Source organism: Anabrus simplex, chromosome 2 (genome assembly GCF_040414725.1).
Source record: "Anabrus simplex isolate iqAnaSimp1 chromosome 2, ASM4041472v1, whole genome shotgun sequence".
Lineage (NCBI taxonomy): Eukaryota > Metazoa > Arthropoda > Insecta > Orthoptera > Tettigoniidae > Anabrus > Anabrus simplex.
The window spans coordinates 283719974-283737967 of NC_090266.1; the positions used below are offsets into that span (position 1 = coordinate 283719974).

Consider the following 17994-nt stretch of genomic DNA (forward strand, 5'->3'; position numbering starts at 1 on the left):
AAATGTATTATGCATCCATATTGACTTATGTGGCTGAGACCTGGACAATGACAAGTAGGAATGAGAGCCAGTAAAATGAAATTCCCAAGATGTATCATAGGAAAGACAAGGAAAGACAGAATGAGAAACAAAGATGTTAGAAAGGAAGTTGGAATAGAAAGCCTAAATGAGAGAATTGATAGGAATGAACTAAGGTGGTACGGACATGTAAAGAGGATGGATGATAAAACAATACCAAACCAGATGATTGAGATGAAGTTAGAGGGAAAGAGGGCAAGAGGGAAACCTAGAACATGGTGGATTGATTCAATAAAGAAGAGTGCAAGAAGAATGGTAGAAGAAGAATGGAAGGGGAAGAAGTTTTGCTAGGGGCTTTATGTCGCACCGACACAGACAGGTCTTATGGCGACGATGGGATAGGAAAGGCCTAGGAGTTGGAAGGAAGCGGCCGTGGCCTTAATTAAGGTACAGCCCCAGCATTTGCCTGGTAGGGGAAGAAGTGCTATAAATACCCTACCCTGGCAGGCGTTGGATAAGGGGAAAGGAGGACGACTTATGGCTTAAAGGAATACGATTTGAGTGCCTTGTGCGAGATAAGTTTTACATTCAACATGCTTATGCACTTTCATTATTACTGTTTAAACTTCAACCTATACAGTTATCAATTATATTTTAAACATAACTCTTCTTAGTATGACTAAAAGGAAAAGAAATTACAGCTTTAACCAATACTGAGTCATTCTTGCTGTAACAGTGAATAGGAGCAATACTGCTTTATTGAAAACAAGGGAAAACCTGTGTTTACTGTGTAATGTTAGCATGTCTGTTCCTAGAAGAGATGACGTAGAGCAACATTTTTTTTAATAGTCACAAAAAATGTATCAGTGAATTTCCAGTGATATCTGAACTAAGAAAACACAAAGTGACAGATCTAAAAACTAAACACACACTGCAGCAATGTGCATTTAAGAGGCCAGTTCAGTCAATGCATAACATGACAATAGCTTCTTACAAAGGTTTGTATCTCTTCAGTCAAGTCTTCACCAGGCATTTGTTTTCACTAGATAGCATAAACGAATCCCAACTCCTCTGCTCACTTGCAGTCGTTCTTCAGTTGCAGTGAAGTTCGCTTTCTTAACCTCTTAACATACCAATTATTTACAAAATTGTGATCTTTTTTTACCTAAATTTTTTATTGTTGACATGGCGGACGCTATGACCATTACAACATCGAACTCAAAAGGAAAATATACCCAAATACATTTCTTCAAAATTCCATTTATTATCCTCATTCCATAAATGTAACACTAGATATGTAACGCACAGTGTGCCATTTTCCCAATCTAATTAGACAATAATAATTGTTTTGGTTTCTTGACTTGGGCCAAAATGTGTACCGACTTATGTTCTTGACTGTACAAGGAACGTTGGGATACAGGACTTACTAATTTTGCAGTCGTGTCTAATATAATCAGAAAGAATGCCTTCCCAAAGCTTACATACAACGCATGTCAAACTAACTGGCCTGTAATTTTCAGCTTTATGTCTATCACCCTTTGCTTTATACACAGGGGCTACTATAGCAACTCGCCATTCATTTGGTATAGCTCCTTCCATTTGGTATAGCTCCTCCTGTATCTTGAGGCCACGGCCGCTTCCTTCCCACTCCTAGGCCTTTCCTGTCTCATTGTCGCCATAAAACCTATCTTTGTTGGTGCGACGTAAAACAAATTGTAAAAAAACCTCCTTCAAACTGGAGTGAAAAATATTCAGAAGATTGCAAATCTTGATGTATTTGAGATTCCTTATTATTAAAAATCTATTCAACCTGCCTAGTAACAATTTGGAGAGACAAATTGAGTCCTTTGAAGACACTAGATATGGCACTTCCCTCGCTATTCCCGTCAATCACTCTTCAATATGTAACAGATCCTTCGTTGTGGCTGGGTCATGACTTTGGAATTCACTACCAGCTGCTGTCAGGAACTCAAACTCAATATCGAAATTTAAGACTGCATGTAGAGATTACCTGTTTGAATACCGCTGATTGTTTCATGTGTATGATGACGTATGATAGATTGTGTGATTGTGATTATTATTATTATTATTATTATTATTATTATTATTATTATTATTATTATTATTATTATTATTTTTATAGTGCAATGTACATAATATTTAGCTTCTTACTCATGTACATACCTGCCAACTTTTAAAAAGGGCTATCAGTAAAACTCACGTGCGGCAAAAATCTAACGATTTTCGATGTACCCTGGCTTGACGAAAATAATATTTCTGGGCTACAAAATACAAGAATTCGTGTTTTAAACAGGATACTTAAAAGAAGTCATATCTAACTTACATCATACGCCAATGATTTGTAGATTAATATAACAATCAAGAAGAAATCCATGTTAAACAGCAGCAGGCGTGGAGAATGTTTGTTCGGAGCATACATAACAGGACTTCCTTGATAAATTAACCACATATGCGATAACTGAAAAAGGCTTTACACAATGAAACTCGTTTAACGTAACACAGGCAAGAAATAATATAATACACACTGCAAATCAAATGCTAGTTCGACTTGAAAGTCATAGTTGTGGCCTTTTTAGCTTCCAGCAAAAAGTCTTGAGAAAATGTTTTTTCATAACAAAGATCAGAACTCCTGGTCTTTAGAATAGAAATAAGACTCCAGAGATTCATTGGACATGGATGATCTGAACTCTGTTCTATTTTTCTTCACAAGGCTGAAATCAGGTTCGATTTCTACATTGCTATGGAGTATGGTGAGAATAGACAGCATTACTCTAGAAATTCAGTTTTACTTAAGAAGCCCATCGGCTCCACGAATTCTTGATATTTGTGTCCAACTGGAATCGCTTGTAGCATCGTGATTTGCAACCAAAGTATCATCAACCTGAACTCATTCACCTCATCTGTAGTTTCATTCTCTTCCTTGCATAACATGATAGGAAACCTTTCCAAGAATAAAACGAATGGAAGAAAACTGTGCATCTTAAATTCTGTCTAACCTAGCAAATTGAGCATGCTTTAACACATCAACCTTGAGTGGAAACTTGTTGATGATGATGTAGTCACAGGCACTACAAAAGTAGTTTCTCACTGATGAAAAGAAAAGGGATTTATCTGTATTCTGGAGATCATTCACTATGTTGGCAGCCTGAATGCCAACAACTAACTCACCACCACCTAAATTGTTGCCTCCACCATGTGCAATATTAATATCACACTCGCGTACCGTGCAAAAGTCTGACTAGTTGGCTGAATGGTCAGCGTACTGGCCTCGGTTCAGAGGGTCCCGGGTTTGATTCCCGGCCGGGTCGGGGATTTTAACCTTCATTGGTTAATTCCAATGGCCCGGGGGCTGGGTGTTTGAGCTGTCCCCAACATCCCTGCTACTCACACACCACACCTAACACTATCCTCCACCACAATAACATGCAGTTACCTACACATGGCAGATGCCGCCCACCCTCATCGGAGGGTCTGCCTTACAAGGGCTGCACTCGGCTAGAAATAGCCACACGAAATTATTATTATTATTATTATTACCGTGCAAAAGACAAATTTTTCTCCCTTCATTTTAGTATGCACGTAAAATCAACAGAATACATGTCTGGAAGTACTTTTTTTGCTGGATTTATTCACGATAATCTACAATAGGAATATAGCGAATGAAAATGTCCAAGAACAAACTGAAACAACGAAAGGAACCTGGACCACTGAACGTCACATAAAATTATAACAAACACTCAAGGCAGTAAAACACTTCATTAAGACATGTCACACACACATGGAACAAATGTAATTATTATTATTACTATTCTTTATAACTTAATGGACTTCGCTAACAGTGGTATACCAAGGCACTGGAACTAATGTAATTAGTCCAACGAATACAGGAAACTGCGAAGCATGAAGTTATAAAAAAAAAAAAAAATAAAAATAAATCATGACCTTAAAAGGCCAAAACATTTTAGATTTTAGTATGCAAGGAAAATCAACAGAATATGATTCTTTAAATGTCTGGAAGTACTGTTCATAAACAAAGAATGACACTCGCGTGGTCAAAGAATATAGGTTAAATCACAACAAGCGAACGGAGCGGAACAAAGAATTTGCGAAGCAGAGCCTGTCGACACCTAAGATTCACACGGAATAACTCTTATCCCGGCTTTAAATTCAATTCTAATAATGACACAAACAACACACAGTAAAAAATACCAATCAAATCAAAGAATGAGTTATCGACTATCGTGGACTTGCCTTCGACCAAGACCGAGCGTGCTTCGACCCATGCAAACAATCGATTGTACGGAAGTGGAGCGTTTATCGAATGTTATTTCAAATTTTTGTCTGCGAAGTCGTAAAATGACACCGTCCATCCATAAAACCGTAAAATGCTGCAATTTCCGTAAATGTTACAGATAAACCGTAAAAGTTGGCAGGTATGCATTTACATAGATCACTGTTTTGAACGTAATTCACTCACTTGATTAAATAACAACATTTATTACATTTAAGACACTAGTATAACACATTATAAATACATAATACTGCGTATTGATGGGCAGATGCCCTCGATAACAGTCAGTCACATGTTCCCGTCTCCTCACGCACGAGGCACCCAAGCATAACAGTCTCTCATCCCCTTCCATCCACACCACTTCCGGCTGGGTGCTGAAGGGTGCTGCTATCTGTCCTAGGAAGTGGTAGCAAGCAACTAGGTGGTCTAGCCATAGCTAGGCCGGAACATGCTCCCCACCGTCGAATCACCGTGATTCAACCGAATTAAATTGCCTGATATGCCCTCATGAGAGTTCATTTAAAATATCACACAGGCACTGACATACAGAGTTCATGTACAGTAACCAAAATGAGTTGATCATTCAACAAAATATACATATAAACATACGCAAAACAGAAACACAAGCAACAAAATATTTACACACTGTTAACAGAAGGTACTAAGTAGGTTGACTGTGTCCTCATCCATTATTATGCAGTATCAATTAAGCACACTATAAGTTCTCAGTTCAAATCACACACACAACACCATAATTACACTCTGAAATGAACAAGAAAAAATATTCACATGAAACACATTATGTTTTAGCCACAACAATCCTGTTTAGTTCTCAATAGGTAATGGAATTAACTTGTTAACAGGTCGTTTAAAAAGACCACTGGTTGTTCTGATGGTAGCCACTCGTGCAAGTCCATCCTTCCCAGGGTGAACAGTCTCCACCACAGCCAACTTCCAACAGAGAGGAGGAAGATTGTCCTCCTTCAGAAGAACAACTGTTCCAGTAGCTAGGTTCTCCTTGGGACAGGTCCATTTCTTCCTCTGCTGCAGTGAGTTCAGGTAATCGGCAGACCACCTCTTCCACAACTGCTGCTGCATTGACTGGATACGCTGCCATCGAGACAATCTGTTGATGGGCAGGTCAGTAATGTCAGGCTCAGGAATGGTTGTAAGGGGGGCACCAATTAGGAAGTGAGCAGGTGATAAATAATTAAGGTCACTGGGGTCATTAGATAAGGCAGATAGGGGGCGAGAATTAAGACAGGCTTCTATCTGTGCAGTAAGGGTATGTAGCTCCTCAAATGTCAGTAGCGCATTACCCGCAACTCTTCTCAAGTGGTACTTCATGGACTTGACAGCTGCTTCCCACAGTCCGCCAAAGTGTGGAGAGCTGGGAGGTATAAAGTGCCACGTGATGCCTTCCATCGCTAATGAATTCCTTATCTCTTCACAAAAGCTGGTTGAAAGGAATAGTTTTTGGAGATCCTGCATTCTTCTATGGCACCAATGAAGTTAGTCCCATTATCACTATAGATGATGGAGCATTTCCCACGTCGAGCTATGAATCTCCTCAGGGCTGCCATAAAGGCATCAGTAGAGAGGTCACTCACCACCTCCAGGTGAAGAGCCTTGGTAGCCAGACAGATGAACAATGCAATGTAGCTCTTCGTTGTCTGTTTGCTTCTCACATTTCCCCTCTTGACGAAGAAAGGACCAGTATAATCAGTTCCTACATTAAGAAATGGGCGACTCTGTTGCACTCTGGTAACAGGGAGCTGTTCCATCAGCTGTTCAGCTGTTGACGCCTTGAATCTAAAACAGGTCAGGCACTTGTGGATAACTCTTCGAACAACTGCCCTAGCCGTGGGAATCCAGAATCTTTCTCTTAATGATGCAATTACTAATTGAGCACCTGCACGTAAAAGCCTAATGTGTTCTGCCATCACAACAAGGTTTGTGAGAGCATGCTGGGGAGGAAGGATAAGCTGCTGCTTAGTGTCATAAGGTAGTTTTGAATTTACTAGTCTTCCTCCTACCCTTAGCATTCCCTTATCATCTAAGAAAGGATGTAAATCTGCAATTTTACTCTTCCTTGAAATGCAACACTTAGAGTTGAGACTGGCTATCTCTTGAGCGTAACACACTTGTTGTGCAATTTTGATACAGGAGTGCAAGGCCATATGCAGCTCTTGTGTACTTAATATCCCTAACCACTTGTCTTGAGGATTGGCACTATTGTGAATAAATCGCCAACAATATGCAGTAACTCGAGACAGTCGGGACAGTGACGAGTACTTCAGCATAAGTTCATCCCAGTTTGTACCTATCAACATGACTACAGGAAGTGTGCTTCGTGACTGAGGTAGTTCCTCTTCTGCATGGGCTGAGATTGTGTCTGGCCATGATTCAGTGGCAGTTGTCCTGGAGCAACACCTCTGGATATTAAATCTGCTGGATTACAACTGGTAGGAACATGTCTCCATTCTGCCTTGTGAGTGTATTCTTGAACTGAAGAGACTCGGTTGGCCACAAATGTTTTCCAGCGAGTAGCAGGAGATGCGATCCAGGCTAAGACAACAGTGGAGTCTGTCCACAGGTACAGCTTGCTGACTGGCAGAGACAAAGCTGGAAGGGTCTTGTGGAGTAGTCGGGCAAGTAGTAGCGCTCCACACAGTTCAAGTCTTGGTAGTGTCAGTTTCTTCACTGGTGCTACCCTGGATTTAGAACATAATAATCTGACACAGGTCTGTCCCCCTTTGTCGACAGACCGTACATAAAGACAAGCTCCATAAGCTTGTTCTGAAGCATCAGAAAAACCATGAATTTGTATATCAACAGGGGGTCCCTTACATGTGACTAACCGCTCAATATAAAATTCTCTTACTGCCTGTGGCTTAAAGTGAAGTTCTTCCCATTCTCTGACTAGTTGAGATGGTAGTCTGTCATCCCAGTTCAGATTGACTAGCCAAAGTTTCTGCATAAAAACCTTGTAAGAAATTACCAAAGGGCTGACCAACCCAAGTGGATCAAATATTGATGCAATAACAGATAAGACCTTTTGTTTAGTTACATGAGAGTCCGCATGATAGGGACTGTCTGAATACAGATTGCCACAAATGAGAAAATGATCAGTAACTGGATGCCATAATAGGCCTAAAGATTTCACGCTAGTGCCTTCATCAAGACTTAAAGGCAGCTGGGTTTCCCTGTCCTCTTCTGAAACTGCTTCTAGTAATGCTGGGTAGTTTGAACACCATTTCCTGAAGTGGAATCCTCCACTCTCTAGTAAATTAATAATTTCAGACTGCAACTGAAGAGCATCCTGGATATCGTCACAGCCGCTTAATAAATCGTCAACATAAAAATCTCTGCGAACAACTTGTGCTGCTCTGGGGAACCTCGATTCTTCATCTTCAGCAAGTTGCTGCAGGCATCTGGTAGCTATGAAGGGTGCTGATGCTATACCATATGTTACAGTTGTCAGTTCATAGTGAGAGGGTGGGTCCCTAGGTGATTCCCTCCAGATAATCCGCTGAAGTTTCCTATCATCTGCATGAACCATGACTTGCCGATACATTTTAGCAATATCTGTGGTGAAGGCAAAGGTATGCATTCTGAATCTTAGAATGATAGAGTAAAGATCCTGTCGTATTGTCGTTCCAACCATTAATATGTCATTCAATGAAATGTTGTTAGAAGTTTTAGAAGATGCATCAAATACAACCTAGTTTTGGTAGTCGAGCTACTAAGCTTAAAAACTGGATGATGGGGTAGATAATAGCTTCCACCTTCATTCCCTGACTGAGTAGATGTATCCACCTTAACCATATGCCCCATCGCCTCATACTCGTGAAGAAAATTAGAGTACTCATGCTTAAGTGAGGGCTGCCTGCTGAAACGCCGTTCTAATTGAATTAGTCTTGACATGGCATGATTGAAGGAGTTTCCCAGAACCTCAGGTTTCTGCTTGAGGGGTAAGCGAACTATGAATCTACCTGTAGCATCCCTAGTAGTATTCTCTGTAAAGTGTTTTTCAGTGGCTCTCTCTTCTCTTGTCATGACTCGTGACGAAAGCTCTTCTATTTCCCAGAACCGTTGTAGTTGGGTGTCTAACAGTCCTCTGACTTCAAGAAACATGTAGTTAGAGTAGGATTTTTCTCTTCCCTACGATGGTAGTGTCCAGCAACAATCCATCCTAGTTCAGTGTCTTGAAGGATAGGATAATCTGGTGATCGAGTTCTGCGCCCAGGTTTCAGTAATGAAAAGAAATGTTCTGCGCCTATTAACAATTCAATGTCGCCTGGCTGGAAGAACTTGGGGTCAGCGAGCTTCAAATCAGTGGGCAAGTTCCAACGCTCATGCTGAATGTAACTACTGGGCATGTTACCTGTGATACGTGGAAAGACAGAGCAAGTCATACTCACAGTGAAGTTACTTACAGTGGATTGCAATTCTAACTGAACACTGTACCTTGATTGAGAAATGGAATCATTTATGCCGCTGATTGGTATGGGATTCTTCATTTTCTTAAGGCCTAATCGTTGTGCTAGACTTTCAGTGCAAAGATTAACCTGGCTGCCACTGTCAAGAAGTGCCCGGCAGACCTGCATTTGCCCCCTAGAATCTAGTACCTTGACCATGGAAGTGGACAGCAGAACCCCTTCAGGGTCTCTTGTATTGCAGTATGTGTGAGAGGAGTTGGATGCAGTTTGATGGGCTGTACCTCCCTCTCTACCTGATGGATTATGTAATGAGGTGTGATGCTTCCTACTACATAATTTACAGACACATGATTTGCACTGTTTGGCAGAATGCTGTGTACACAAACAGTTAAAACATAAGTCCATTTCTTTAACCCTTCTTTGTCTATCTTCCACACTCAGAGCTGCAAACCCTTCACATTTAAATATCGGGTGATTACCATGACAGCAGGGACACTTTATGAGACTGGTAGTGGTGTAAGTGTAACGTGGTTGAGTATCCCCTTGAGGTTTAGGCTTATTTCTGTCAGCTTGTTGTCTGTGCGATGGTGCAGTGTGCTGTGAGCTATGGAAGTTCTCCAGAGCTTGCCGTTTGTGCTCAACAAATGACAGCAAGTCATCAAGTGATGGAACCCGAGTGTCTGCTTGTGATAATTCCCAGTCTCGTCTAGTACAAGCATCAAGTCCTTGAGCATACAGTTGAGTCAAAATAACTTCATGCAGTGGAATGTAAAGTTCTAGGGCCTTGAGTGCATTCAAATGACTATTAAAAGTGTTAGAGTACCGTAACAGTTCTGTGGCTGTTTCACTGGAGACTGATTTTAAAGTTAAGAGTGCCTTAACATGAGTAGCTGCTATTAGTTTCTTGTTCTCAAATCTGTCCTTCAACATTTTCCACGCTACCTCATAATTTGCCTCTGTGATGGGTAAATTTTGAATTAATTGGCTGGCTGGGCCCTTGAGAACAGATGCTAAGTAGTGAAATTTCTGGACACTTGGCAGATTATTGTTGTTATGAATCATAACTTGAAAACTGTCCGAGAATGAGAGCCAGTTTTCGTATTTTTCATCGAAATGTGGAATGTTAATAGCCGGTAACTTTAAACTCGCGACACTGCTGACCTGAGTTCTTCCTGAATCTACCGTGTCGCGTGATGATTCTTCAAGGTTCGCTATTATTTTATTCATTTCGCCCTTTACCTTGTAGTATTTGGTTTCGAATTCGGCACGCGCCTGATCATGAGCTTGCTAGTTTTCAGCGTCTCCTAATTCTAATTCTGACTGCACGTCATCAAACTTCGACATTAATGCACTCATGTCTTCGTATCGCAGTTTAATTTCATGCGAATTCGAATGTTGTTGAGCGATGAAATTCTCAACAAAAGTTTCCGAGCGGGTAAGTTGCGCTTTGAATCGCGACCTCTGCTTAAGAAGCTTTTGCCTTGTTGAAGATTCCTTGATGGAGGGGGTAAGACAATAACAAGGAGAAAAGGAAAGCCTTAAATGAATAGTACTGACCTGCCTTCTCAGTTTAGTTTACCTCTGGTGCTGGAACATCGAACCTGGTACTGCCAGATGATATCATTAAAGTGAACTTCCAAGTATTTCCATGTGACTGTTGAAACTAACTACACGCCACACTGCTTTCACGAGGTCCTCGTGGTGTAGATAATCCGGCCCGGAGGACCATCATGTTTTGAATGTAATTCACTCACTTGATTAAATAACAACATTTATTACATTTAAGACACTAGTATAACACATTATAAATACATAATACTGCGTATTGATGGGCAGATGCCCTCGATAACAGTCAGTCACATGTTCCCGTCTCCTCACGCACGAGGCACCCAAGCATAACAGTCTCTCATCCCCTTCCATCCCAACCACTTCCGGCTGGGTGCTGAAGGGTGCTGCTATCTGTCCTAGGAAGTGGTAGCGAGCAACTAGGTGGTCTAGCCATAGCTAGGCCGGAACAATCACTTTTATGGCCATACTTATATTTCCATTTACATTATTACTTATTGTGTTCTCTTTATGCATTGCTTATTTTTCCAGTTTGTATCTTACTTTTTCATTATGACTTCATTATCTATACACTCCGAATTTTATTCTGTTTTATTTGTTGAACTCTGCTTTCATTCTTCATTATATGTTGTCCAAATCCGTAATTTTTAGCTTATCTTTGATTTTATGATAGAATAGTACATTTCTTTTATATATGTATTATCTGTAGATTAATTATGTGGTTAAGGGCCTGTACTACGGCAGCCAGATAAAAGTGCGATTCAAATTTATCTGGCAGTTTGCACATTTATCTGCAAGTTCAGTTGAAAACGCGTAGTACGACTTTCGTTTATGCGCAATCTGGGAGAATATTCTCGAGGTTAGCTACGCCGAAGTCGTAGAGGCAGTTAATGCTCTTATCTGGGACTCTCGATCATTTCGGGGACGCTACTGTAAGAATCAAGATGGCTACACATCAAGATGAATCTACATCTGCATGATGCCGTACGAAATTAAGTTGTTACAATGTAATCTATGTATATATTTATAAAGTATAGCATGCTTCCTGTCCAGCTATCACAAAATTATTAAAGATTTTCCAAGCTAGCAAGTTGTTGCTACTCAGTATATGAGTTGCACACAAGCAAGTCTTCAGCAAGCTTCATGGATAGCCGTGGTCGTCAGGGCAGCATTGCTTGCTGCTATATGGTTCTTTGTGGGTTCGAGCCCCAACTGTTTTACATTTTTTTTACCTTCTAAATGTTAGTCGGTAGGGTACTAGAGGTGATAGTACACATTGTCTAATCATTAGAATGTAAGTCAAAAGCGTGGGTTCTATTCCAAATCTGTCCGTGACGCACATATGGAGTGAAGTTACACGACGTTCATGGCGATTCGTCCATCGAATAAGAATGTTATGGAGGTTATATTTCTTTGACTTCATAACAACTTGCTACTAAGTATTTACACTAAAGTGAGATAAATGCTTGCCAGTTACTATTCTCACACCGTACTGAAAAGAAAGAAACTAACTACTTATTCAATGAGCAAACAATAAATTGAATCAATAATAAAATTGATGACCCTACGCTGCATCAGTGGCATTAATTACGAATATAAATTTTACCTTCGCTGTAACGCGCATTCTCGTAAATAGTACTAGACAAAAAAGATACATACCTGAATCTTAACTGTTGCGTCCAGGTTACATTTTCAGTCTTTTTATTTTCTGTAACACTTTCAGTTTCGTTATACAGTTAATTAATTTTAACATTTCTTCATATGTGTAGATTTCAGTCCTAATTCTGTTTTTGACCTGATCTTCCACATTATAGCTTAAGAAGAGTCTGATATTGGATTCTAGTAATACAATTTCAAAAGGAATAGAGCTAGACAAACGAAAACACCAGGGAACACGTATACCACCGCGCTAAATATCACTATATTTTCAATAACCTTTTCACCAACCCAATAAAAATGTTACTACAGCTTCAGCATTACAATACCGTCGTTAAAATCCGTTGGTAGTACGCAAGAAAATAATTAACTTCTAGTTTGCAAAACTGCAGCCTACATATCTGGCTGTTTACCTGACAGTCGTAGTACAGGCCCTAAGTGTAAGAGAGGGCCACGAGCCCTAACTTTGCCACTGATAAATAAATAAATAAATAAATAAATAAATAAATAAATAAATAAATAAACCAACAAATAAATAAATAAGTAAATAAATAAATAAAACAATCAATCAATCTCTCATTGTATTCGTATGCTTGTTACATACCAGTACAGGCTGTTCTTGGCCTAACATTTACTAAACGGTGAATACCTACACTAGTTCTTCATCACTATTTGAATCAGTCAACCATTTCACTGATCTTCACGATTTAATGCCAAAATATTAAAATACCACTCACCTTGGTTTCACTAATAAATTTGATTATGAGTCAAAATACACTCACGGAAATAATCCCAATAATATGAGTAACTTTTATTAGTCATGTTGTCTATGAAACAATTTACTGATATTATTACGAATATCTAATAATAATTTTGACTCATAAACTAATTACTAATACTATTAGCTAATAACTCTATGAAACATAATACTAATATTATTAGTTAATATTATTGGATTCTTACTAATAATATTAGTGAAAGACGTTTTATAAAACAGGGCCTAGGACGTAGTAGTTGCATTACTGGAGAAATGAAGGGTGTTCCACACTGAAAAATTCAGTATTGCAGGCATATGCCTATTGAGCTACTTGTAAATCTAATGAATGTTTCTCTTCAGGTGTGGTTTTTCAATACAAACAAATCCAATGAAGACGAAGTCTAGGACACTTTGTTTTTCTTGCTTGACAGGGGCTCTGATGGAAAAATCAAAGAAAAAATACATGGTTATATCTTCTAGATAATATTTAAAGGATGATAAAATACTTTCTTTTGTAAACATTTGTTGACAAAAAGTACCAGGCCTGTTTGTTTGGATTTGATCGAAAGACACAAAATGGCAAAATATTTCAACAGGACTTCATAAAAATAAAATAAACTCCTACTAAATATTTTTAGCACCTTGCTTTTCAGGGAGCTAGTATGTTTTTGTTAGAAGTTAAAAAAAAATCATGATACAAATACAAGGAAAATAAAATGATTGAAGATTTAAAGAAGTGGACATTAGCTTAAGATTTAATGTCAGAAAACCTAACAAGGAACTTTTAATGCTAAACTAATATATCAAAATTAAATTAATATCATACTTTCACCACCACAGTTGGCTTCTTTGCATTTCTCTGTACCTGGCCTTCCAAGTCATATCCGCACTTCGTTCAACAGTCACTTCTGGTCTCATTTTGTATCTCAAACGTCTTTTTTCCAACCACTTATCTTACAACATCAGTTCAGAACTAGGTCACAACACAAGCAAAAAGGATATGAACTAGTACAACCGGCACTGGCTGGATATTGGTCTAACAATGGACAAGTGCCATTCAGTAAATAGCTAAAAGTTGTTTAAACTTGAAGAGTCATTGCTCCGAATTAGGAAGTAGCGAAAATAAAGTGCAGTGCTTAAGGAAAATAGTTTAAAGCATGATTTAAACCAGATAACCTTGGTTACAGGGTATAAACTCATGGAGATAATAATTACCATTAATGTTAAGAATATCCAGAAAGTGATGATGATTTGAAGTTTCTTTAGGTTGATTCTTAAGAATATCAACTGGAATTTTTTTTTTTTTTTATGTCTTCGTCTGTTACTCATTACTTCTTCTGCTACCCTTTTCAATAATGCAAAAGTGAAAAGGCTGGACACAATTTAAGTTGTTTAGGCACCCTGAAATTACATTACTTGTTTTCTTAAAAGTAGAATGTCTGAATAACTGCCAAAAAGTGAGTGTACACTTAGCCATGTGCATTCATCGGTCAGCATTCTGGCTACATTACAGTGCGCTGTTCCCAGAATGTTTGCATATGCAGTGCCTAATACTTGTTGTACACAATTAGTTTCCTTTCAATTCAATACTTCACAAGAAAATTTGTGAAATCTTGTCAAAGACTATTCAACATTGCTGAAGGTCTGACAAGATTTGGCAAGATCTGATAGCATTTTTTTTTTTTTTTTTTTTTTTAATGGAGGGAAGGCAAGAAGCAGTTGTGGTTCTTGGAAAGTTCTTAAAAAGAAGAGAAATAATCAATAAAGCATAATTTACATGGGGAAAAGATTAATGTGGTTACCTTCAACATATTTTTTTCGATGTATTTACTACCATAGCATCAATTGCAGATGTTATATTGAATCTTCTCATGAATTTAATAAAAATTATAGCAATGCAATGGAAAATCATATCTTTATTACATGAAAAATTAGGAATTATATAATAATATTATACGAAGACAGTCATAAATTGAATATTGCTGATAGCATTTACTTACAGGTATTTCTCTTTTAATCTCTTCATACGCTGTTGTTTTCTTCAATTTACTGTGATACTCTATGGAGTAATTGATTACTTTCTAGTGGAAAAGACAAATCAATAACTATGGATGTAACAGCTTTAGCAGGATATTCATTCCATTGTGTTAGCAAAAATGAGAGAGTTGAAATTAAAAGATAGGAATATACAGGAAGAATTTATGGAGACTGAAACAACAAATTCCAGTTACTGAAATAGGAAATGTGGAAGATGAATGGTCCAACTTCTAAAGGGCATTTGTAAGTCGGGCAGCGAGTGCCTGTGGTAGAACATCGACGAGAGTGAAAGATAGAAAGAAAAGGAGACACTGTGGTGCAATGAGAAGGTGAGAGAAGCAGTAAGAGATAAAGAGAAAGCAAAAGGAAGTATCTTGATCATAATCATCATCGATTTTCCACTCTAGCAAGGCGGGTGCAGGTGTTTACGAGCCTCTTCCAGTTCGTCCTGTCCCTCTACAGCTGATGTTCTAACTTTTGTAGCCAATTCAAGGAAATTTAAGAAATTGGTAGGAGAAAAGTTGGGAAGAATTTACACAAAAGTTGGAAACGGATGGAGCTTAGCAGTAAAAGAATGCTGTACGGAATTATACGAAGTAAGAGATTTTACAAAGCTGAAGAAAGTGGAAAGTTGATAACACATCAAGAAGAAATAAAGAGAAGATGGAAGGAGTATTTTGATTAACTGCTGAATGTGAGATGGTAGTAATACAGTGTGACGACTCAACAGTAGAAGATGATATAACAATGATGTAACAATAGACTAAAATTAGGAGTCCATAAAATGAAAATGGGGAAGGCATGAGGGATGGATGAAATTTGTGAGGAAACAACGGCTGCTGGATCTGTTGGACTACAATGGGTGTGCAGTTTGTTAAAGTGCATATGGAAACAGAAACTTGTGCCAGAAGACTGGTGAAAGGGAATAATAATACAAGTCTTTAAGAAGGGGGACAAATAAGAGTATGCGATAACTCTAGGGGAATCACACTCTTATCTGAAGTGGAAAAATACTGGAAAGAATATTACAGAGGAGAATGAGAAGAAAGGTAAAGGAGAATTGCAAGAGGAACAGTATGGCGTTAGAAGTGGAAAGTCTACAGTGGACCCAATCTTCACCATGAGGCAATTAATGGAAAAGAATTGGGAATATGGAAAGGATCTGGTCATGACATTCATAGATCTAACAAAGGCATAAGATAGTGTTCCCATGCACAAGGTTTGGGAAGCCATGGTCAAAAATAGACTGGGAGCACAAATTGTACAAATGGTGCTAGCAATGTACAACTGCGTTGGCAACATACAGGCTTGTTGAAAAGACGGAATGGTTCAGAAATGAACATGAAAATCCATAGCCTGTTTCCAGTCATTCGATCGGTTCAGGAATGGGATGAATGAAGCCCCCATCTAGCGGCGAGGATAGGAATTGTGCCAGCTGTCGAAGCCTGTCACACTCCTCTAGGGCAATGATTAATGACTGACAGATGAAATGAAATGATATTTGGAGAGTGTTGCTGGAATGAAAGATGACAGAGAAAACCAGAGTACCCAGAGAAAAACCTGCCCTGCCTCTGCCTTGTCCCGCACAAATCTCACATGGAGCGACTGGGATTTGAACCACGGAACCCAGTGGTGAGAGGCCGGCTACTGCCACCTGTGCCACAGAAGCTCAGATTTAGAAATGAAACTGGACTAAACAGGGGAGTGTGCTGTCACCTCTTTTGTTTCTAATGGTTATAGATGAAATTGTAAAGGAGACAAAGGAAACACATGGGAACAGCGAGATGAAATTATTACTAGGCCTATTTGCAGATGATACGGTAGTCTGCGACATGAACAGCAAAGAAGTACAAGAACAAATAGGTGCGCTGAAAGAGAAAATAAAAAGGTATGGTATGAAAATCAGCACAGAGAAAAGCAAATATTAATATTGGCTATATGTCTAACTACTTTTATGGTTTTCGGAGACTCCGAGGTGCTACAATTTAGTCCCGCACGAGTTCTTTTACATGCCAGTAAACCTACCGAAACGAGGCTGACAAACTTGAGCACCTTCAAATACCATCCGACTGAGCCAGGATCGAACCTGCCAGGCTGGGGTCAGAAGGCCAGAGCTTCAACCACCTGAGCCACTCAGCCCGGCAAAGAAAAGCAAGAGCATAGCAATATCAAGAGGAGAAAGACAAGGGAAAGGCATTGTGAAAACTGGTAGTCAAAGCCTTCAAATTGTAGAAAGTTTCAAATACCTAGGGAGTGAATTAATCAGAATGCTAGGCTGGTCATGGAGATTAGCAAGAGGGTGCAACAGGACAATGCATTCTACCAGAGTGTAAAGAACCCTGCCTGGAGTAAGGAATGTAAAGAGAGAATGTATAAAGTGTATTATGCACCCATATCGATGTGTTCAGCTGAGACCTGGACAATGACAAGTAGGGAGGAGAATAGAATTCAAGCCAGCAAAATTAAATACCTACAAAGTATGATAGGAAAGACAAGGAAACACAGAGTGAGAAGCAAAGATTTTAAAAAGGAAGTCGGAATAGAAAACCTAAAAATGAGACAATAATTGATAGGCATAAACTAAGATGGTTTAGACATGTAAAGAGGATGGATGAGAAAAAAATACCAAACCAGATGATGGAGATGAAGTTCAAAGGAAAGAGAGCGAAAGGGACACCTAGAACAAGGTGGATCGATTCAGTAAAGAGGAGTGCAAGAAGAAGAAACCTGGACAGGGACAAAATGATGGAAGAGGAATGGTGAAAGGAGGAAGGTGGAGAAATGCCATAAATACTCTGACCCAGAAGAGGCTGGATAAAGGGAAAAGAGGATGGTGATGATGATGACGATGACTCTACAGAGCCCAATGAATATATGCAGGGATGTGCTCATACTTAACAAGTAAAACACACGCAACATTCCTTGGCTATGAAGATTAAGACATTTTTGTTTGTCATTTTGATTCCCAACAATGCCTAGGAGCCCAGTGCACACCATTAATACTCGAATTACACTGGTCAATTCTGTCCGAGACTTGACAACTCTTTGGCTGATTAAGACATGTTCTAATTCACTTTCAAGACTTTTGAAGAACTCTCAGGACATCAAGTATTGAAAATTCTTGCGAAGTCTTGAATTTGACAAAAATTTGATGCGTAGAACAGGCATAAGGGAAGGTATGCGTAAACTTGGCAGCCTGCATAAAA

General features: G+C 39.1%; 1 protein-coding gene across 4 annotated transcripts in view; it reads right to left on the bottom strand.

Annotated features, from left to right (window-relative positions):
• Nucleotides 1-17994, bottom strand: part of LOC136862776 (DNA-binding protein P3A2) — a 298693-nt gene that overhangs the window by 199200 nt on the left and 81499 nt on the right. The gene's annotated exons all lie outside the window — the stretch shown is intronic.